This window comes from Arachis ipaensis, chromosome B02 (genome assembly GCF_000816755.2).
Source record: "Arachis ipaensis cultivar K30076 chromosome B02, Araip1.1, whole genome shotgun sequence".
Taxonomy (NCBI): domain Eukaryota; kingdom Viridiplantae; phylum Streptophyta; class Magnoliopsida; order Fabales; family Fabaceae; genus Arachis; species Arachis ipaensis.
The window spans coordinates 37,685,622-37,709,030 of record NC_029786.2 but is presented as its reverse complement, the minus strand read 5'-3'; the positions used below and the strand labels follow the sequence as shown (position 1 = coordinate 37,709,030).

The 23,409-nt window shown below is 33.7% G+C and overlaps 2 long non-coding RNA genes across 9 annotated transcripts in view; both read left to right on the top strand.

The window, feature by feature from the left end:
* On the top strand, nucleotides 1–1,921 carry LOC107625251. 2 transcript variants are annotated; one of them, XR_001617142.2, is made up of 3 exons: nucleotides 1–11; nucleotides 92–209; nucleotides 1,893–1,921. It is a non-coding gene; the product is annotated as an uncharacterized LOC107625251 (long non-coding RNA). The 2 variants fall into 2 exon arrangements; XR_002357369.1 differs by having other exon boundaries at nucleotides 1–15.
* LOC110268822 overlaps nucleotides 1–8,421 on the top strand; it is a 13,052-nt gene extending 4,631 nt beyond the window's left edge. The window contains exons 3-5 of one of the 7 annotated variants that reach the window (XR_002357373.1): nucleotides 5,611–6,230; nucleotides 6,347–6,679; nucleotides 8,363–8,421. This is a non-coding gene — a long non-coding RNA (uncharacterized LOC110268822). Of the gene's footprint in view, nucleotides 1–5,610; nucleotides 6,680–8,362 lie in introns of all 7 variants that reach the window. The other 6 variants (XR_002357372.1, XR_002357375.1, XR_002357374.1 and 3 more) reach the window with 6 other exon arrangements.

Genomic DNA, 23,409 nt, shown 5'->3' with positions numbered 1-23,409 from the left:
TTGTAAGCCCAGTAAGTCGTTCCTTGTTCCAAACTCTTTTAGTTGCTATTCTGTTATAGACTATTGAGTTTACGCGACATTAATGTTTTAGGATTGAGCTAAGGCTATGTTTAGAGGTTGTGGCTGCTGCGGGGACAGTCGGTATTGATGTTGCTGCTGTGGAATAAGAATAAAAATGTAGTTTGTCGCGTAGTTGGATCGCGAATGAGGTAGGGGCGTCTTTCTCAAACTTGTTTTTCTTTCCAGAGTTGTTGTAAATCGATATTAATGCGTAAAATACATCTTTGGTGATTGCCTGAGTCTTATGAATTGAATAGAGTTGTTTTGGATGAATAAGATTATTAGTTTGATTGATAGATGGATCGATTGAGAAAGCTGAATATTCTGATTTGTTGACTGATGTAGTTAAAGTGGTTTTCCTTGAATTAATGGGAGAGATTTAATAATGGCATTTAGTTTAATTTTGGAAACAATTCGATTTTAGGAAAGGTTTAGTATTGAAATTTGATGTGATATTGAACCCGATTTGATATTGGAATTTGATTTTAAAACCAATTTGGAAAGGACTTGATATTTGGAAATGGTTTGTTTATAATTTATAATTTACTATTTTGGTAATGGTTCGAACAGGGTTTGAGGAACGGTTTGGTTCGAAACTGTTTGAGAAAACTGAAAGTTCTTAATTATTGATTAATGCTGTTGAATGAGGTTGATTTAAACTGCGATTTATAGGATTGGTTGATTGGATTCTGGATTTTGCAATTTCCCTGTGTTGAGTGTGGTTGTGAAAATTATTATTGGAAGTGATTTGAATGATTAACAGGTGTTTGATTTGGTTTGGTTGGGACCCGAAAAGGGTGGCAAACTCCGAGTTTTAGAGGAGATGCTGCCGAAATTTTATAAAATTGGAAGTTTTGTTTGAAGTAATTGTTTAAAAAGATTTAGTTCTTAAACGTTATTTGTTTCAGATTGATTTATTTAGAAAAGAAAGAATTATGTTTTAAATTGAGATTGTTGATTAATGGAAAGAAGGATGATGAGGATTAATTTGAAATGTGATTTTTGAATGAATTTGAAAATGGGATATGGATTGACGAATGATGATGATATTGAGAATGGCTTAGATATTGATGAATGATGAATGAATTATTTATATGGCTTATGAATTTGAAATATCTGAGATACGAGGTTCCCTGGATTAAGTGCCGTGGCTTGCCACCACGTGTACCAGGTTGAAAACTCGATACTCTGTTGACCCTACGACATAAGTGTGACCGGGCACTATATAAATTCCCGGGAATGATACCCCCATTGAGCAATATTGATTATTTGAGAAAAAGCTATCCATAGACTCTTGGGGATGCACGTCGGGGGACAGTCTAAGGACAATTCAGACTTGTCGGGTTGGCTGGATAACCGACAGATGAGCCTCATCAGCCATAGGACAGGCATGCATCATATGCATTTGTATGCTTTGCTTGGGTTTGAACTTGTTTTGTTTGCCTAATTGCTAAACTGTTCTTAATTGCTACTTGAACTATTTGCTGTAACTGCTACCTACTTGTGCTTTCCTTGTCTGTGTTGCCTGTGTTTGTTCTGGCGTGCTACATTTGAGAATGAACTTGGATGCTGAATTAATGATTGTGTTGTTTGATTGCGTGGTTGATTTCTGATTGAGATTTTCTTATAAGTAAGGAAAGATTTTCGGATTTCTGAAAGATTAAACATTGTTTCTTTGAAAAGGGTTTTGAACGATTTCCTATTGGTTCTAAAAGATTCATGAGGCAATGATAATCACTGAGCTTGAAAACAGTTTCTTATTAAATATCTTCTTATGACAACTTTGAAACTCCATGGTGAGACCGTGTGGTTAGGTTCTCACCCCCCTACAGCTTTACCTTTTCAGGAACCAGATGAAGAAGCATTAAGAAGAGTTATACTGCGTTTGGTTTATATGTTGTTGTATTAATTAGATTATTTTCTTCCCTCATCTTTGTTATTACAAGTTTGTAAGAGGGATAGGAATTGTATGTTTTATATGTACAATATATTGAATTACTATGTAAGGAGTCTTGTATATGAATCTATGCCTGTTTGTATTTTCTTAAGATAAAGTATTTATTTTTGGTTTTTTCAAAGAAATCAGCGATACAGTGTCGAGTCATAGGCTCCTATTTTAATATTTAATATGTAAAGTAGTCGTAATACTTCTTGCTATCAGAGTAGCGCAGCCGGAAGCGTGACTTCTGATAGTGAGGGTGTTACATTATGGTATCAGAGCGGTCTTTCTTGTAGAGCCTGAGGAATGGACCGATTATGCTTCAATTGCATACTCTGAGAGTCAGTCATGTTGTAGGTCTTGTTTGGATAACGAGAATAGAGCTTTAAGCACATGACGGTCTATTGATTAATGCCATTAGTCTTGCATTGCATAATTCCTGGTATTAAGTTTGGCCGGCTTAACACTAGTGAATTATATATATGTAAGTATTAATGGGTTATCATAGGCAATATGCGAGTCATAGATAACGCGAGTCGCGTGTTTTGGGAACGCTAGAGACTAAGTTTTAGAGATTAGTTCCGTTTCGACGTATAATCTTTATTCATGCTTGACATTATCTTTTCCCTTATCAATTGTATTGGAATCTCTAGTTCTTGATTTCTTCTTGAAATATGTTTTGAATATTTTTCTACCATATCTCCTCATTCATGTACATCCTTGCTTGATCATGTTCCTAATTGTTGCTTGAATCTTTAAGGAACATTCAACCTTAACACTGTTCATAAATTTAGTATTTGTCGATTTGATCTCCAATTAGTTTTGGTGCAATGCATAATCCTTGATTCCTAAACTATTTGAAATCTTAAGAGTCGCGATTCGTAGTAAATTGATTATGCGATTTAGTTCTCTTGTTTCGTGTTCTGCAACTATTGTGTCCTGCTCGGATTACAATTTTTGGTTTTGTTTCTTCGCAAAAATGATGAGAACTGACTTTGTTTTAATAAAATGTATCAATTCTAGTAGTTTTCTTTTACAACTCTTATTTTAGAATCTCTTTTAAAAATAGTTTCATTTTGGTTCTTTTTCTGTTTGATTCTGATTGTAACCATTATTTGAATTTTGAATACGACAGCCTTTGATTTTGTAAGTACTTTCCTACAAAATAAAAAATAAATAAATAAATAATTTTTTTATATAGTTACAATATGCTTCTATCTAAGAGTACTACTTAATCTTTATTTATCTTTACAAGAATACTTTACCTTAGATTTTCTTATTTGAATATAATTTGATCCTTCTGTAACATTATCCCAAATTTGTATGCATATATATATTTACTTAACTATGTATCTACGAACTCTTCAAACTTCCTAAAGCAAGATTTCTATTTTTATTTCAGTTAATTTTCATTTAATAAGCTTCACACAAATAATTTTAATTTGAATTTGATCTAGTATAACATAATATTTACCTTTGTTTAGTTTTTTTTTTTTTAAATTATTGAATTTATATACTTTCTTTTGAAAAGATAAACCAATTTCTTTAGGTTCAATTTGAAATTGTTCTAAATTGTTGTACTCTCTTTCTTATTATTGCCCATGTCGAAACTCTTTGATTTAGAATTCCATCTTAAGCTTTCGAATTAACTCCTTTTACACTACACTTCATTGCTTATATACATCCTTGTTCAACTGTGAACCTGAGTATCCTCCCGATTTTTTGCAAATACAATTTGTGTCGTTTGTAATCTTCTCAAGTTTAATATTTCTTACGTTACCTTTTAGGGACGCGATTTGTGCACGTAGAAAGTGAATTTAGTAAGTGTACGAGGTTATAAGGAGTTGCGGAGTTTCAAAGTAACGCAAACATCTATACTTTGTTCAGTTCCCTCAATTGTTTATTTTATATCTTCTCTTTTTACTAAGTAAGATGATCTTCCTCTTAAGTTTATCTATTCCTTGTGAACCTTTCATTTGATTGCGTTCCTACACATTCCCTTGGATTTTGTAAATGACGTCCTTGACTCTGGTCACTTTCTTGTGAATCTTGTACTTTGATTTAGCTTGAATTCAATACTAATGAATGCACCGTTTTCCTCTCATCGCCTCCATTGAAGTTCTTTAATCTCTCCATACGTCCGCCTCTTATTTGTAAACTGCTATTTGAACCTTTAAGAACGTCTATTCTTGTCATTATACTTCTCTTTATGAAATCTTGTACTCTTTGATATAACATTGGAATTGTTTTGGGTACGATGCCGACCCTTGAATCTTTGAAAATGTAAAGTGCCCCTTTTTATTATATTGTATTGGCTTATGTGCTCTAAATTGTGCCATTCAATTTGATGTGTCGTTCCTCCTTCTCTTTCCTTAGAATGTAATTTAAATTTCCTTGCTTCACCATTTGTATTTTACGCATATCTTGACTGTTTACACTTCTGACTATGTTAAAACTCTTGCAACACGGCTATTGATTCCATATTCCTCCACGAACTATGAAACCCCCGTGATCATTTGAAGTTGTTCCGCAGTAATGCGTCAACATAGTCTTTAATCATTCCTTTTCTATGAAATCTCACACTTCTTCAACTCAGCTTGGATATGTTTCAAACTAATGTGCTGATTTCCTTTTTATTGATCCTATTGAATTTCTTTGATCCAAAGGTTATCTTTGAAGTTGACAATTGATTTCTTTCTAGCAAACTTCATTGCTTGAGCATCCTTGTTTATCTGCAATTGCATTTATTCTTTCAAATTCTCGCGAACGCGGTCCTTGTTGCTTTTCTTTCTTTTCTATGGTCTATTATCTTTCTGAGTATACTTCTTGCGACCATTAGACTTAGGTAAACGACAACTTAGTCCTTTAGGACACGTTTGGTGAATGCAAAAGATGAAACTTGTAAGTGTATGACATCACAGGGAGTTGTGAAACTTTGTTTTACGTGAAAGAGTTATGTTAATGTGGGACTTATGACCAGTAGTAAGGTTTGCAAAGTGTTTAAACCAAGTTGAGAACCTTCGGATAAGTTGCCCAATAAAGTACGGTTGAAAATGGTGGAGATAAGTTATGTTGAAGTTTGACTAGTTGAATCTCTGAAGTTGGTATGAGATCAGTAATTGGACATTAACCATATCGTTTTAACCCCGGCTTGTTTTATAAATTTTTCTACCTTATTTTACCATCACATGTTTGAAATAAATTATTTTGTACATCAAGCCTATCTTATAACTTCTGTTTCACATCATACTTATACCCTTTATATTTTTATGCCATATGAAAATTCTGGTATCTGAGACAATATGAATATATATATATATATATATATTGAGAACTTTTCGCTTTTCTTTAAATAAGTTCAAGAGTGAAGTAATATGAAATTTCTTTTATTTCATATCAATTTTCGAGGACGAAAATTTTTATAAGGTGGGTAGGATCAATTAATAAATTAATAATCAAATAACATTTTTAATATACTTTAATAGATTAAATTAAGTTTTTAATTAATATTCTATACCTCTAATTTTATTAAAATTACATAAACTATCCTAATCCTAACCTTCTACCCCACCGTCTTTTCCTTCCCCAAACCTAATACCTAATTGCTTCAGGAAATAAAGAACAGAAGAAAGAAAGAAAGAAAGAAGGAAAGAAAGAAAGGGATGGCGGAGAGGATCGGAGCGTGGGTCACACGAGAAGAGGAGAAGGAGTGCGTCACGGTGCTCATGCCGCCGCGCTCCTTGCCGCCGCCGTCGTGTCACCGTAGGAGGGAGGCAGAGAGAGAGTGACGACGAAGGGAGAGGAGGACGCGAGCAAGGGCAGAAGAGAGGAGATCGCGTTTGCTCACCGCCAAGCCGCTGCCATCCAAGGTTCGCGCTAACACCGTCATCGCCGTCCGAGGAGCGCCGCTGACCTGTCACTGCCATGGCTGAGTTGTTGTGAGCGTTGGGCCCAGACGAGAAAGAAGAAACGCGGGCCTGAAACCCCGACGAGCTGGGGAGGATTAGCACCACCGCTGTGCCGTTCGTGGACTCCATCACCGCTGTTGAAGGCTCCAATCGTCCAACTTGCCGCTGTCGTTGCCTCGCCGTCTTTCCTCCACCGTTGCAGAAGATCCATCACCAAAGCTGCTGGGCTCACCGACCGCAACTGAAGCCTCTGTCTTTTGAGGTTTTGGTTGTTGCAAGTTATTCAACTGTACGCCGTCATCGAAATTGGGCTAGATTTATCGGTAACTGCTTCTTCCTTTCCTGAATCTATTTCATTTCTATTTTGCTCCGCTGTTCTAATTTTGTTGGTATCCCTGCTGCCTTACCGATTGGAGTGGTGTTACTTCCATTAGGACAGATGCACATGTCTTTGATTTCTGTTCCTCTGCCGCGGGGTGCCGACACCGGAGCCGCTCCTAATGACTCTGGTCGGATATCTTTTTTAATTCTAGGCCATTTACATGTTTTCCTATTTTTGCCATGCTTGTTCTGATTCGATTTTTTATTCATGTCCTTGTCTTGGGTTTCTTGAAATTGTTTCATTCACTGTAATTGCAATTTATATTAACACGGCTGTTGTAAGAGGCGTCGGGGCTGTTGCTGTTCTCGTGGGGGTTATAGTTGTCACTGTCACTATGAATTAAAAGGAAAGGAATTATCACGATAAATTACGCGGACTTAGCTAACTGAGGTAGGGGCGTCTTTCTCAAACTTGTTTTTCTTTCCAGAGTTGTTGTAAATCGATATTAATGCGTAAAATACATCCTTGGTGATTTCCTGAGTCTTATGAATTGAATAGAGTTTTTTGGATGAATAAGATTATTAGTTTGATTGATAGATGGATCGATTGAGAAAGCTGAATATTCTGATTTGTTGACTGATGTAGTTAAAGTGGTTTTCCTTGAATTAATGGGAGAGATTTAATAATGGCATTTAGTTTAATTTTGGAAACAATTCGATTTTAGGAAAGGTTTAGTATTGAAATTTGATGTGATATTGAACCCGACTTGATATTGGAATTTGATTTTAAAACTAATTTGGAAAGGACTTGATATTTGGAAACGGTTTGTTTATTGAGAATAATTTACTATTTTGGTAATGGTTCGAACAGGGTTTGAGGAACGGTTTGGTTCGAAACTGTTTGAGAAAACTGAAAGTTCTTAATTATTGATTAATGTTGTTGAATGAGGTTGATTTAAACTGCGATTTATAAGATTGGTTGATTGGATTCTGGATTTTGCAATTTCCCTGTGTTGAGTGTGGTTGTGAAAATTATTATTGGAAGTGATTTGAATGATTAACAGGTGTTTGATTTGGTTTGGTTGGGACCCGAAAAGGGTGGCAAAGTCCGAGTTTTAGAGGAGATGCTGCCGAAATTTTATAAAATTGGAAGTTTTGTTTGAAGTAATTGTTTAAAAAGATTTAGTTCTTAAACGTTATTTGTTTCAGATTGATTTATTTAGAAAAGAAAGAATTATGTTTTAAATTGAGATTGTTGATTAATGGAAAGAAAGATGATGAGGATTAATTTGAAATGTGATTTTTGAATGAATTTGAAAATGGGATATGGATTGACGAATGATGATGATATTGAGAATGGCTTAGATATTGATGAATGATGAATGAATTATTTATATGGCTTATGAATTTGAAATATCTGAGATACGAGGTTCCCTGGATTAAGTGCCGTGGCCTGCCACCACGTGTACCAGGTTGAAAACTCGATACTCTGTTGACCCTACGACGTAAGTGTGACCGGGCACTATATAAATTCCCGGGAATGATACCCCCATTGAGCAATATTAATTATTTGAGAAAAAGCTATCCATAGACTCTTGGGGATGCACGTCGGGGGACAGTCTAAGGACAATTCAGACTTGTCGGGTTGGCTGGATAACCGACAGATGAGCCTCATCAGCCATAGGACAGGCATGCATCATATGCATTTGTATGCTTTGCTTGGGTTTGAACTTGTTTTGGTTTGCCTAATTGCTAAACTGTTCTTAATTGCTACTTGAACTATTTGCTGTAACTGCTACCTACTTGTGCTTTCCTTGTCTGTCTTGCCTGTGTTTGTTCTGGCGTGCTACATTTGATAATGAACTTGGATGCTGAATTAATGATTGTATTGTTTGATTGCGTGGTTGATTTCTGATTGAGATTTTCTTATAAGTAAGGAAAGATTTTTGGATTTCTGAAAGATTAAACATTGTTTCTTTGAAAAGGGTTTTGAACGATTTCCTATTGGTTTTAAAAGATTCATAAGGCAATGATAATCACTGAGCTTGAAAACAGTTGCTTATTAAATATCTTCTTATGACAACTTTGAAACTCTGTGGTGAGATCGTGTGGTTAGGTTCTCACCCCCCTACAGCTTTACCTTTTCAGGAACCAGATGAAGAAGCATTAAGAAGAGTTATACTGCGTTTGGTTTATATGCTGTTGTATTAATTAGATTATTTTCTTCCCTCATCTTTGTTATTACAAGTTTGTAAGAGGGATAGAAATTGTATGTTTTATATGTACAATATATTGAATTACTATGTAAGGAGTCTTGTATATGAATCTATGCCTGTTTGTATTTTCTTAAGATAAAGTATTTATTTTTGGTTTTTTTAAAGAAATCAGCGATACAGTGTCGAGTCATAGGCTCCTATTTTAATATTTAATATGTAAAGTAGTCGTAATACTTCTTGCTATCAGAGTAGCGCAGCCGGAAGCGTGACTTCTGATAGTGAGGGTGTTACACACAACAACTAAGTTAATAAATTATTATTTGTAAGCTAAGAACACAACAACTTTAACGTTCGCAGTAGTATAAAACTTTGGTCAATTCATTAAGAGAGTTAATGAATTTCCAGGTTCGACTCCTGCTGCGGAAAATTTTTTTAAAATTAATCTTTTTAAATTTTACTAAATTTAACGTCAAGGAAAAATTTTAACGTTAAGGCATCACACAACAACTTAGTTAATAAATTATTATTTGTAAACTAAAAACACAACAACTTTAATGTCCGCAGTAGTATAAAACTTTAGTCAATTCATTAAGAGCGTGAATGAATTTCCGGGTTCGACTCCTGGCTGTGGAAAATTTTTTGAAAATTAAGCTTTTTTAAATTTTACTAAATTTAACGTCAAGGCAAAAATTTAACGTTAAGGCATCACACAACAACTAAGTTAATAAATTATTATTTGTAAGCTAAGAACACAACAACTTTAATGTCCGTAGTAGTATAAAACTTTGGTCAATTCATTAAGAGAGTGAATAAATTTCCGGGTTCGACTCCTGGCTGTGGAAAATTTTTTGCATATTAATCTTTTTTAAATATTACTAAATTTAACGTCAAGGCAAAATTTTAATGTTAAGGCATCACACGACAACTAAGTTAATAAATTATTATTTGTAAGCTAAGAACTCAACAACTTTAATGTCCGCAGTAGTATAAAACTTTGGTCAATTCATTAAGAGAGTGAATGAATTTCCGGGTTCGACTCCTGGCTGCGGAAAATTTTTTGAATATTAAGGCATCACACAACAACTAAGTTAATAAATTATTATTTGTAAGTTAAGAACACAACAACTTTAATGTCCGCAGTAGTATAAAACTTTGGTCAATTCATTAAGAGAGTGAATGAATTTCCCAGTTCGACTCCTGGCTGCAGAAAATTTTTTGAAAATTAATCTTTTTTAAATTTTACTAAATTTAACGTCAAGGCAAAAATTTAACGTTAAGGCATCACACAACAACTAAGTTAATAAATTATTATTTGTAAGCTAAGAACACAACAACTTTAATGTCCGCAGTAGTATAAAACTTTGGTCAATTCATTAAGAGAGTGAATGAATTTCCGGGTTCGACTACTGGCTGTGGAAAATTTTTTGAATATTAATCTTTTTTAAATATTACTAAATTTAACGTCAAGGCAAAATTTTAACGTTAAGGCATCACACAACAACTAAGTTAATAAATTATTATTTGTAAGCTAAGAACACAACAACTTTAATGTCCGTAGTAGTATAAAACTTTGGTCAATTCATTAAGAGAGTGAATGAATTTCCGGGTTCGACTCCTGGCTGCGGAAAATTTTTTGAATATTAATATTTTTTAAATTTTATTAAATTTAACTTCAAGGCAAAATTTTAACGTTAAGGCATCACACAACAACTAAGTTAATAAATTATTATTTGTAAGCTAAGAACATAACAACTTTAATGTCCGCAGTAGTATAAAACTTTGGTCAATTCATTAAGAGAGTGAATAAATTTCCGGGTTCGACTCCTGGCTGCGGAAAATTTTTTGAATATTAATCTTTTTTAATTATTACTAAATTTAATGTCAAGGCAAAAATTTAACGTTAAGCCATCACACAACAACTAAGTTCATAAATTATTATTTGCAAGCTAAGAACACAACAACTTTAATGTTTGCAGTGGTATAAAAATTTGGTCAATTCATTAAGAGAGTGAATGAATTTCCGTGTTCGACTCCTGGCTGCGGATAATTTTTTGAAAATTAATCTTTTTTTAATTTTACTAAATTTAACGTCAAGGCAAAAATTTAACGTTAAGGCATCACACAACAACTAAGTTAATAAATTATTATTTATAAGCTAAGAACACAACAACTTTAATGTCCGCAGTAGTATAAAACTTTGGTCAATTCATTAAGAGAGTGAATGAATTTCCGGGTTCGACTCCTGGCTGTGGAAAATTTTTTGAATATTAATCTTTTTTAAATATTACTAAATTTAAGGTCAAGGCAAAATTTTAACGTTAAGGCATCACACAACAACTAAGTTAATAAATTATTATTCGTAAGCTAAGAACACAACAACATTAATGTCCGTAGTAGTATAAAACTTTGGTCAATTCATTAAGAGAGTGAATGAATTTCCGGGTTCGACTCCTGGCTGTGAAAAATTTTTTGAATATTAATCTTTTTTAAATATTACTAAATTTAACGTCAAGGCAAAATTTTAACGTTAAGGCATCACACAACAACTAAGTTAATAAATTATTATTCGTAAGCTAAGAACACAACAACTTTAATGTCCACAGTAGTATAAAACTTTGGTCAATTCATTAAGACAGTGAATGAATTTCCGGGTTTGACTCCTGGCTGCCGAAAATTTTTTTAAAATTAAACTTTTTTAAATTTTACTAAATTTAACGTCAAGGCAAAAATTTAACGTTAAGGCATCACACAACAACTTAGTTAATAAATTATTATTTGTAAACTAAGAACACAACAAGTTTAATGTCCGCAGTAGTATAAAACTTTGGTCAGTTCATTAAAAGAGCGAATGAATTTCCGGGTTCGACTCCTAGCTGCAGAAAATTTTTTGAATATTAATCTTTTTTAAATTTTACTAAATTTAACGTCAAGGCAAAATTTTAAGGTTAAGGTATCACACAACAACTAAGTTAATAAATTATTATTTGTAAGCTAAGAACACAACAACTTTAATGTCCGCAGTAGTATAAAACTTTGGTCAATTCATTAAGAGAGTGAATGAATTTCCGGGTTCGACTCCAGGCTGCGGAAAATTTTTTGAATATTTATCTTTTTTAAATATTACTAAATTTAATGTCAAGGCAAAAATTTAACGTTAAGCCATCACACAACAACTAAGTTAATAAATTATTATTTGCAAGCTAAGAACACAACAACTTTAATGTTTGCAGTAGTATAAAACTTTGGTCAATTCATTAAGAGAGTGAATGAATTTCCGGGTTCGACTCCTGGCTGCGGAAAATTTTTTGATTATTAATCTTTTTTAAATATTACTAAATTTAACGTCAAGGCAAAAATTTAATGTTAAGCCATCACACAACAACTAAGTTAATAAATTATTATTTGTAAGCTAAGTACACAACAACTTTAATGTCCTCTGTAGTATAAAACTTTGGTCAATTCCTTAAGAGAGTGAATGAATTTCCGGGTTCGACTCCTGGCTGCGCAAAAATTTAACATTAAGCCATCACACAACAACTAAGTTAATAAATTATTATTTGTAAACTAAGTACACAACAACTAAAATTTCCACAGTAGTATAAAACTTTGGTCAATTCATTAAGACAGTCAATGAATTTCCGGGTTTGACTCCTGGCTGCGGAAATTTTTTTTAAAATTAATCTTTTTTAAATTTTACTAAATTTAACGTCAAGGCAAAAATTTAACGTTAAGGCATCACACAACAACTTAGTTAATAAATTATTATTTGTAAACTAAGAACACAACAACTTTAATGTCCGCAGTAGTATAAAACTTTGGTCAATTCATTAAAAGAGTGAATAAATTTCCGGGTTCAACTCCTAGCTGCAGAAAATTTTTTGAATATTAATCTTTTTTAAATTTTACTAAATTTAATGTCAAGGAAAAATTTTAAGGTTAAGGTATCACACAACAACTAAGTTAATAAAATATTATTTGTAAGCTAAGAACACAACAACTTTAATATCCGCAGTAGTATAAAACTTTGGTCAATTCAATAAGAGAGTGAAATAATTTTCGGGTTCGACTCCTGGCTGCGGAAAATTTTTTGAAAATTAATCTTTTTTAAATTTTACTAAATTTAACGTCAAGGCAAAAATTTAACGTTAAGGCATCACACATCAACTAAGTTAATAAATTATTATTTGTAAGCTAAGTACACAACAACTTTAATGTCTGTAGTAGTATAAAACATTGGTCAATTCATTAAGAGAGTTATTGAATTTCCGGGTTCGACTCCTAGCTGTGGAAAATTTTTTGAATATTAATCTTTTTTAAATTTTACTAAATTTAACGTCAAGGCAAAAATTTAACGTTAAGGCATCACACAACAACTAAGTTAATAAATTATTATTTGTAAGCTAAGAACACAACAACTTTAATGTTCGCAGTAGTATAAAACTTTGGTAAATTCATTTAGAGAGTGAATGAATTTTCGGGTTTGACTCCTGGTTGCGGAAAATATTTTGAATGTTAATCTATTATAAATTTTACTAAATTTAACGTTAAGGCATCAAACAAAAACTAAGTTAATAAATTATTATTTGTAAGTTAAGTACAAAACAACTTTAATGTCCGCGGTAGTATAAAACTTTGGTCAATTCATTAAGAGAGTGAATGAATTTCCGAGTTTGACTCCAGGCTGCGGAAAATTTTTTGAATATTAATCTTTTTTAAATTTTACTAAATTTAACGTCAAGGAAAAATTTTAACGTTAAGGCCTCACACAACAACTAAGTTAATAAATTATTATTTGTAAGCTAAGAACACAACAACTTTAATGTTCGCAGTAGTATAAAACTTTGGTCAATTCATTTAGAGAGTGAATGTGTAACAGCCCAGACCACCCGCTAGCACGATTTTGTCCGCTTTGGCACATAAGGCCTCACGGTTTTGCCTTTGACGATAGGGATGATAGACGAAGCCCCCCACACTCACTCATCAAAACGCGTCATGCTAGGGAGAGGTATCCACACCCTTATAAGGCATGCTTCGTTCCCCTCCCCAACCGATGTGGGCCTTACAATCCACCCCCCTAAGGGAGCCCAGCGTCCTCACTGGCACATCGATCCGGGTTCTGCCTCTGATACCATCTGTAACAGCCTAGACCACCCGCTAGCACGATATTGTCCGCTTTGGCACACAAGGCCTCACGGTTTTGCCTTTGACGATAGGGATGATAGCCGAAGCCCCCCAAACTCACTCGTCAAAACGCGTCATGCTAGGGAGAGGTATCCACACCCTTATAAGGCATGCTTCGTTCCGCTCTCCAACCGATGTGGGCCTTACAATCCACCCCCCTAAGGGAGTCCAGTGCCCTCGCTGGCACATCGATCCGGGTTCTGGCTCTGATACCATCTGTAACAGCCCAGACCACCCGCTAGCACGATATTGTCCGCTTTGGCACACAAGGCCTCACGGTTTTGCCTTTGACGATAGGGATGATAGCCGAAGCCCCCCACACTCACTCGTCAAAATGCGTCATGCTAGGGAGAGGTATCCACACCCTTATAAGGCATGCTTCGTTCCCCTCCCCAACCGATGTGGGCCTTACAATCCACCCTCCTAAGGGAGTCCAGCGCCCTCGCTGGCACATCGATCCGGGTTCTGGCTCTGATACCATCTGTAACAGCCCAGACCACCCGCTAGCACGATATTGTCCGCTTGGGCACACAAGGCCTCACGGTTTTACCTTTGACGATAGGGATGATAGTCGAAGTCCCCCACACTCACTCCTCAAAACGCGTCATGCTAGGGAGAGGTATCCACACCCTTATAAGGCATGCTTCGTTCTCCTTCCCAACCGATGTGGGCCTTACAGAATGAATTTTCGGGTTTGACTCCTGGTTGCGGAAAATATTTTGAATGTTAATCTATTATGAATTTTACTAAATTTAACGTTAAGGCATCAAACAAAAACTAAGTTATTAAATTATTATTTGTAAGTTAAGTACACAACAACTTTAATGTCCGCGATAGTATAAAACTTTGGCCAATTCATTAAAAGAGTGAATGAATTTCTGGGTTCGACTCCTGGCTGTGGAAAATTTTTTGAATATTAATCTTTTTTAAATATTACTAAATTTAACGTCAAGGCAAAAATTTAACGTTAAGGCATCACACAACAACTAAGTTAATAAATTATTATTTGTAAGCTAAGAAAACAACAACTTTAATGGCCGTAGTAGTATAAAACTTTGGTCAATTCATTAAGAGAGTGAATGAATTTCCGGGTTCGACTCCTGGCTGCCGAAAATTTTTTGAGTATTAATCTTTTTTAAATTTTACTAAATTTAACGTCAAGGCAAAATTTTAACGTTAAGGCATCACACAACAACTTAGTTAATAAACTATTATTTTTAAGCTAAGAACACAACAATTTTAATGTCCGCAGTAGTATAAAACTTTGGTCAATTCATTAAGAGAGTAAATGAATTTCTAGGTTCGACTCCTGGATGCAGAAAATTTTTTGAAAATTAATCTTTTTTTAAATTTTACTAAATTTAATGTCAAGGCAAAATTTTAACGTTAAGGCATCACACAACAACTAAGTTAATAAATTATTATTTGTAAGCTAAGAACACAACAACTTTAATATTCGCAGTAGTATAAAACTTTGGTCAATTCATTTAGAGAGTGAATGTGTAACAGCCCAGACCACCCGCTAGCACGATATTTTCCGCTTTGGCACACAAGGCCTCACGGTTTTGCCTTTGACGATAGGGATGATAGACGAAGCCCCCCACACTCACTCATCAAAATGCGTCATGCTAGGGAGAGGTATCCACACCCTTATAAGGCATGCTTCGTTCCCCTCCCCAATCGATGTGGGCCTTACAATCCACCCCCTATCCACCCCCTAAGGGAGCCCAGCGTCCTCGCTGGCACATCGATCCGGGTTCTGGCTCTGATACCATCTGTAACAGCCTAGACCACCCGCTAGCACGATATTGTCCGCTTTGGCACACATGGCCTCACGGTTTTGCCTTTGACGATAGGGATGATAGCCGAAGCCCCCCACACTCACTCGTCAAAACGCGTCATGCTAGGGAGAGGTATCCACACCCTTATAAGGCATGCTTTGTTCCGCTCCCCAACCGATGTGGGCCTTACAATCCACCCCCTAAGGGAGTCCAACGCCCTCGCTGGCACATCGATCCAGGTTCTGGCTCTGATACCATCTGTAACAGCCCAGACCACCAGCTAGCACGATATTATCCGCTTTGGCACAGAAGGCCTCACAGTTTTGCCTTTGACGATAGGGATGATAGCCGAAGCCCCCCATACTCACTCGTCAAAACGCGTCATGCTAGGGAGAGGTATCCACACCCTTATAAGGCATGCTTCGTTCCCCTCCCCAACCGATGTGGGCCTTACAATCCACCCCCCTAAGGGAGTCCAGCGCCCTCGCTGGCACATCGATCCGGGTTTTGGCTCTGATACCATCTGTAACAGCCCAGACCACCCGCTAGCACGATATTGTCCGCTTGGGCACACAAGGCCTCACGGTTTTACCTTTGACGATAGGGATGATAGCAGAAGCCCCCCAAACTCACTCGTCAAAACACGTTATGCCAGGGAGAGGTATCCACACCCTTATAAGGCATGCTTCGTTCCCCTCCCCAACCGATGTGGGCCTTATAGAATGAATTTCCGGGTTTGACTCCTGGTTGCGGAAAATATTTTGAATGTTAATCTATTATAAATTTTACTAAATTTAACGTTAAGGCATCAAACAAAAACTAAGTTAATAAATTATTATTTGTAAGTTAAGTACACAACAACTTTAATGTCCGCGGTAGTATAAAACTTTGTTCAAATCATTAAGAGAGTGAATGAATTTCCGGGTTCGACTCCTGACTGCAGAAAATTTTTTGAATATTAAACTTTTTTAAATTTTACTAAATTTAACGTCAAGGCAAAATTTTAACGTTAAGGCATCACACAACAACTAAGTTAATAAATTATTATTTGTAAGCTAAGAACACAACAACTTTAATGTCCGCAGTAGTATAAAATTTTGGTCAATTCATTAAGAGAGTGAATGAATTTCTGGGTTTGACTCCTGGCTGCGGAAAATTTTTTGAAAATTAATCTTTTTTAAATTTTACTAAATTTAACGTCAAGGCAAAAATTTAACGTTAAGGCATCACACAACAACTAATTTAAAAAATTATTATTTGTAAGCTAAGAAAACAACAACTTTAATGGCCGCAGTAGTATAAAACTTTGGTCAATTCATTAAGAGAGTGAATGAATTTCCGGGTTCGACACCTGGCTACGGAAAATTTTTTGAATATTAATCTTTTTTAAATTTTACTAAATTTAACGTCAAGGCAAAATTTTAACGTTAAGGCATCACACAACAACTTAGTTAATAAACTATTATTTGTAAGCAAAGAACACAACAACTTTAATGTCCGCAGTAGTATTAAACTTTGGTCAATTCATTAAGAGAGTGAATGAATTTCTGGGTTCAACTCTTGGCTGCGGAAAATTTTTTGAATATTAATCTTTTTTAAATTTTACTAAATTTAACGTCAAGGTAAAAATTTAACGTTAAGGCATCAGACAACAACTAAGTTAATAAATTATTATTTGTAAGCTAAGAAAACAACAACTTTAATGGCTGCAGTAGTATAAAACTTCGGTCAATTCATTAAAAGTGTGAATGAATTTCCTGGTTCGACTCCTGGCTGCGGAGAATTTTTTGAATATTAATCTTTTTTAAATTTTACTAAATTTAACGTCAAGGCAAAATTTTAACGTTAAGGCATCACACAACAACTTAGTTAATAAACTATTATTTGTAAGCAAAGAACACAACAACTTTAATGTCCGCAGTAGTATTAAACTTTGGTCAATTCATTAAGAGAGTGAATGAATTTCTGGGTTCAACTCTTGGCTGCGGGAAATTTTTTGAATATTAATCTTTTTTAAATTTTACTAAATTTAACGTCAAGGAAAAATTTTAACGTTAAGGTATCACACAACAACTAAGTTAATAAATTATTATTTGTAAGCTAAGAACACAACAACTTAAATGTCCGCAGTAGTATAAAACTTTGGTCAATTCATTAAGAGAGTAAATGAATTTCCGGGTTCGACTCCTAGCTGCAGAAAATTTTTTTAAAATTAATCTTTTTTAAATTTTACTAAATTTAACGTCAAGGTAAAAATTTAACGTTAAGGCATCAGACAACAACTAAGTTAATAAATTATTATTTGTAAGCTAAGAAAACAACAACCTTAATGGCTGCAGTAGTATAAAACTTCGGTCAATTCATTAAGAGAGTGAATGAATTTCCTGGTTCGACTCCTGGCTGCGGAAAATTTTTTGAATATTAATCTTTTTTAAATTTTTCTAAATTTAACGTCAAGGCAAAATTTTAACGTTAAGGCATCACACAACAACTAAGTTAATAAATTATTATTTGTAAGCTAAGAACACAACAACTTTAATGTCCGCAGTAGTATAGAACTTTGGTCAATTCATTAAGAGAGTGAATGAATTTCCAGTTTTGACTCCTGGCTGCGGAAAATTTTTTTAATATTAATCTTTTTTAAATTTTACTAAATTTAACGTCAAGGCAAAATTTTAATGTTAAGGCATCACACAACAACTTAGTTAATAAACTATTATTTGTAAGCAAAGAACACAACAACTTTAATGTCCACAGCAGTATAAAACTTTGGTCAATTCATTAAGAGAGTGAATGAATTTCTGGGTTCGACTCCTGGTTGCGGAAAATTTTTTGAATATTAATCTTTTTTAAATTTTACTAAATTTAACGTCAAGGCAAAATTTTAACGTTAAGGTATCACACAACAACTAAGTTAATAAATTATTATTTGTAAGCTAAGAACACAACAACTTTAATGTCCGCAGTAGTATAAAACTTTGGTCAATTCATTCGGAGAGTGAATGAATTTTCGGGTTCGACTCCTGGCTGCGAAATTTTTTTTTGAATATTAATCTTTTTTAAATATTACTAAATTTAACGTCAAGGCAAAAATTTAACGTTAAGGCATCACACAATAACTAAGTTAATAAATTATTATTTGTAAGCTAAGAAAACAACAACTTTAATTGCCGCAGTAGTATAAAACTTTGGTCAATTGATTAAGAGAGTGAATGAATTTCCGGGTTCGACTCCTGGCTGTGGAAAATATTTTGAATATTAATCTTTTTTAAATTTTACTAAATTTAACGTCAAGGCAAAATTTTAACGTTAAGGCCTCACACAACAACTTAGTTAATAAACTATTATTTGTAAGCAAAGAACACAACAACTTTAATGTCCGCAGTAGTATAAAGGTATCACACAACAACTAAGTTAATAAATTATTATTTGTAAGCTAAGAACACAACAACTTTAATGTCCGCAGTAGTATAAAACTTTGGTCAATTCATTAAGAGAATGAATGAATTTCTGGGTTCGACTCCTGGCTGCGGAAAATTTTTTGAATATTAATCTTTTTTAAATTGTACTAAATTTAACGTCAAGGCAAAGATTTAACGTTAAGGCATCAGACAACAACTAAGTTAATAAATTATTATTTGTAAGCTAAGAACACAACAACTTTAATGTCCGCAGTAGTATAAAACTTTGGTCAATTCATTAAGAGAATGAATGAATTTCTGGGTTCGACTCCTGGCTGCGGAAAATTTTTTGAATATTAATCTTTTTTAAATTGTACTAAATTTAACGTCAAGGCAAAGATTTAACGTTAAGGCATCAGACAACAACTAAGTTAATAAATTATTATTTGTAAGCTAAGAACACAACAACTTTAATGTCCGCAGTAGTATAAAACTTTGGTCAATTCATTAAGAGAATGAATGAATTTCTGGGTTCGACTCCTGGCTGCGGAAAATTTTTTGAATATTAATCTTTTTTAAATTGTACTAAATTTAACGTCAAGGCAAAGATTTAACGTTAAGGCATCAGACAACAACTAAGTTAATAAATTATTATTTGTAAGCTAAGAACACAACAACTTTAATGTCCGCAGTAGTATAAAACTTTGGTCAATTCATTAAGAGAATGAATGAATTTCTGGGTTCGACTCCTGGCTGCGGAAAATTTTTTGAATATTAATCTTTTTTAAATTGTACTAAATTTAACGTCAAGGCAAAGATTTAACGTTAAGGCATCAGACAACAACTAAGTTAATAAATTATTATTTGTAAGCTAAGAACACAACAACTTTAATGTCCGCAGTAGTATAAAACTTTGGTCAATTCATTAAGAGAATGAATGAATTTCTGGGTTCGACTCCTGGCTGCGGAAAATTTTTTGAATATTAATCTTTTTTAAATTGTACTAAATTTAACGTCAAGGCAAAGATTTAACGTTAAGGCATCAGACAACAACTAAGTTAATAAATTATTATTTGTAAGCTAAGAACACAACAACTTTAATGTCCGCAGTAGTATAAAACTTTGGTCAATTCATTAAGAGAATGAATGAATTTCTGGGTTCGACTCCTGGCTGCGGAAAATTTTTTGAATATTAATCTCTTTTAAATTTTACTAAATTTAACGTCAAGGCAAAATTTTAACGTTAAGGTATCACACAACAATTAAGTTAATAAATTATTATTTGTAAGCTAAGAACACAACAACTTTAATGTCCGCAGTCGTATAAAACTTTAGTCAATTCATTAAGAGAGTGAATGAATTTTCGGGTTCGACTCCTGGCTGCGGAAAATTTTTTGAATATTAATCTTTTTTAAATATTACTAAATTTAATGTCAAGGCAAAAATTTAACGTTAAGGCATCACACAACAACTAAGTTAAAAATGTATTATTTGTAAGCTAAGAACACAACAACTTTAATGTCCGTAGTAGTATAAAACTTTGGTCAATTCATTAAGAGAGTGAATGAATTTCCGGGTTCGACTCCTGGCTGCGGAAAATTTTTTGAATATTAATCTTTTTTAAATTTTACTAAATTTAATGTCAAGGCAAAATTTTAACGTTAAGGCATCACCCAATAACTAAGTTAATAAATTATTATTTGTAAGCTAAGAACACAACAACTTTAATGTCCGCAGTAGTATAAAACTTTGGTCAATTCATTAAGAGAGTGAATGAATTTCCGGGTTCGACTCCTGGCTGCGGAAAATTTTTTGAATATTAATCTTTTTTAAATATTACTAAATTTAACGTCAAGGCAAAAATTTAACGTTAAGCCATCACACAATAACCAAGTTAATAAATTATTATTTGTAAGCTAAGTACACAACAACATTAATGTCCGCAGTAGTATAAAACTTTGGTCAATTCATTAAGAGAGTGAATGAATTTCCGGGTTTGACTTCTAGCTGTGGAAAATTTTTTGAATATTAATCTTTTTTAAATTTTACTAAATTTAACGTCACGGAAAAAATTTAACGTTAAGGCATCACACAACAACTAAGTTAAAAATGTATTATTTGTAAGCTAAGAACACAACAACTTTAATGTCCGCAGTAGTATAAAACTTTGGTCAATTCATTAAGAGAGTGAATGAATTTCCGGGTTCGACTCCTGGCTGCGGAAAATTTTTTGAATATTAATCTTTTTTAAATATTACTAAATTTAACGTCAAGGCAAAAATTTAACGTTAAGCCATCACACAATAACTAATTAAATATTACTAAATTTAACGTCAAGGCAAAAATTTAACGTTAAGCCATCACACAATAACTAAGTTAATAAATTATTATTTGTAAGCTAAGTACACAACAACTTTAATGTCCGCAGTAGTATAAAACTTTGGTCAATTCATTAAGAGAGTGAATGAATTTCCGGGTTTGACTTCTGGCTGCGGAAAATTTTTTGAATATTAATCTTTTTTAAATATTACTAAATTTAACGTCAAGGCAAAAATTTAACGTTAAGGCATCACACAACCACTAAGTTAATAAATTATTATTTGTAAGCTAAGAACACAACAACTTTAATGTACGCAGTAGTATAAAACTTTGGTCAATTCATTCAGAGAGTGAATGAATTTCCGGGTTCGACTCCTGGCTGCGGAAAATTTTTTGAATATTAATCTTTTTTAAATATTACTTAATTTAACGTCAAGGCAAAAATTTAACGTTAAGCCATCACACAATTACTAAGTTAATAAATTATTATTTGTAAGCTAAGTACGCAACAACTTTAATATCCGCAGTAGTATAAAACTTTGGTCAATTCTTTAAGAGAGTAAATGAATTTCCGGGTTTGACTTCTGGCAGCGGAAAATTTTTTGAATATTAGTCTTTTTTAAATTTTACTAAATTTAATGTCAAGGCAAAAATTTAACGTTAAGGCATCACACAACAACTAAGTTAATAAATTATTATTTGTAAGCTAAGAACACAACAACTTTAATGTCCCCAGTAGTATAAAACTTTGGTCAATTCATTAAATGATTGAATGAATTTCCGGGTTCGACTCCTGGCTGCGGAAAATTTTTTGAATATTAATCTTTTTTAAATATTACTAAATTTAACATCAAGGCAAAAATTTAACGTTAAGCCATCACACAATAACTAAGTTAATAAATTATTATTTGTAAGCTAAGTACACAACAACTTTAATGTCCGCAGTAGTATAAAACTTTGGTCAATTCATTAAGAGAGTGAATGAATTTCCAGGTTCGACTCCTGGCTGCGGAAATTTTTTTGAATATTAATATTTTTTAAATTTTACTAAATTTAACGTCAAGGCAAAATTTTAACGTTAAGGCATCACACAACAACTAAGTTAATAAATTATTATTTGTAAGCTAAGAACACAACAACTTTAATGTTCGTAGGAGTATAAAACTTTGGTCAATTCATTAAGAGAGTGAATGAATTTCCGGGTTCGAGTCCTGGATGCAGAACATTTTTTGAAAATTAATCTTTTTTAAATTTTACTAAATTTAATGTCAAGGCAAAAATTTAACGTTAAGGCATCACACAGCAACTAAGTTAATAAATTATTATTTGTAAGCTAAGAACGCAACAACTTTAATGTCCGCAATAGTATAAAACTTTGGTCAATTCATTAAGAGAGTGAATGAATTTCCGGGTTCAACTCCTGGCTCCGAAAATTTTTTTGAATATTAATCTTTTTTAAATATTACTAAATTTAACGTCAAGGCAAAAATTTAACGTTAAGCCATCACACAACAACTAAGTTAATAAATTATTATTTGTAAGCTAAGTACACAACAACTTTAATGTCCGCAGTAGTATAAAACTTTGGTCAATTCATTAAGAGAGTGAATGAATTTTCGGGTTCGACTCCTGGCTGCGGAAAATTTTTTGAAAATTAATCTTTTTTAAATTTTACTAAATTTAACGTCAAGGCAAAAATATAACCTTAAGCCTTCACACAACAACTATGTTAATAAATTATTATTTGTAAGTTAAGTACACAACAACTTTAATGTCCGCAGTAGTATAAAATGTAACACCCTAATATTCAAATCCTTATGCTCGAGTCATAAGTCAATGATATTACGGTGGTACGACTCTCAGGTGGATTTTTAATAAACGGAGGCTTAGAAGTATGAGATTTGGCTTTTAAAACTCAAAAATCAACTTTGGCATGAAAACAGGGCCACGCGTACGCGCACTCCACGCGCACGCGTGGATGGCCACAAAACTCATCGACACGCAAGCATCATACGCGCGGATGCGCAGGTTGAAAAATAGCCAAACGACGCGCAAGCGTCAGCCACGCGTACGCGTGGGTGCTCTTGCGCCCCAGGCATAAAACTGGCACAACTCTGGCACAACTCTCGGGAAAATAGCTGGGCATTTGGTGCAGCGCATCGACGCACCCGCACACACCACGCGCACGCGTGGATAGTGCCTTCTTGAAGAACGACGCGTACGCGCCAAGTGCGCCTACGCGTGGAGGGTCATTCTGCTAAAAATTTTCTAAGTTAAAAGCTA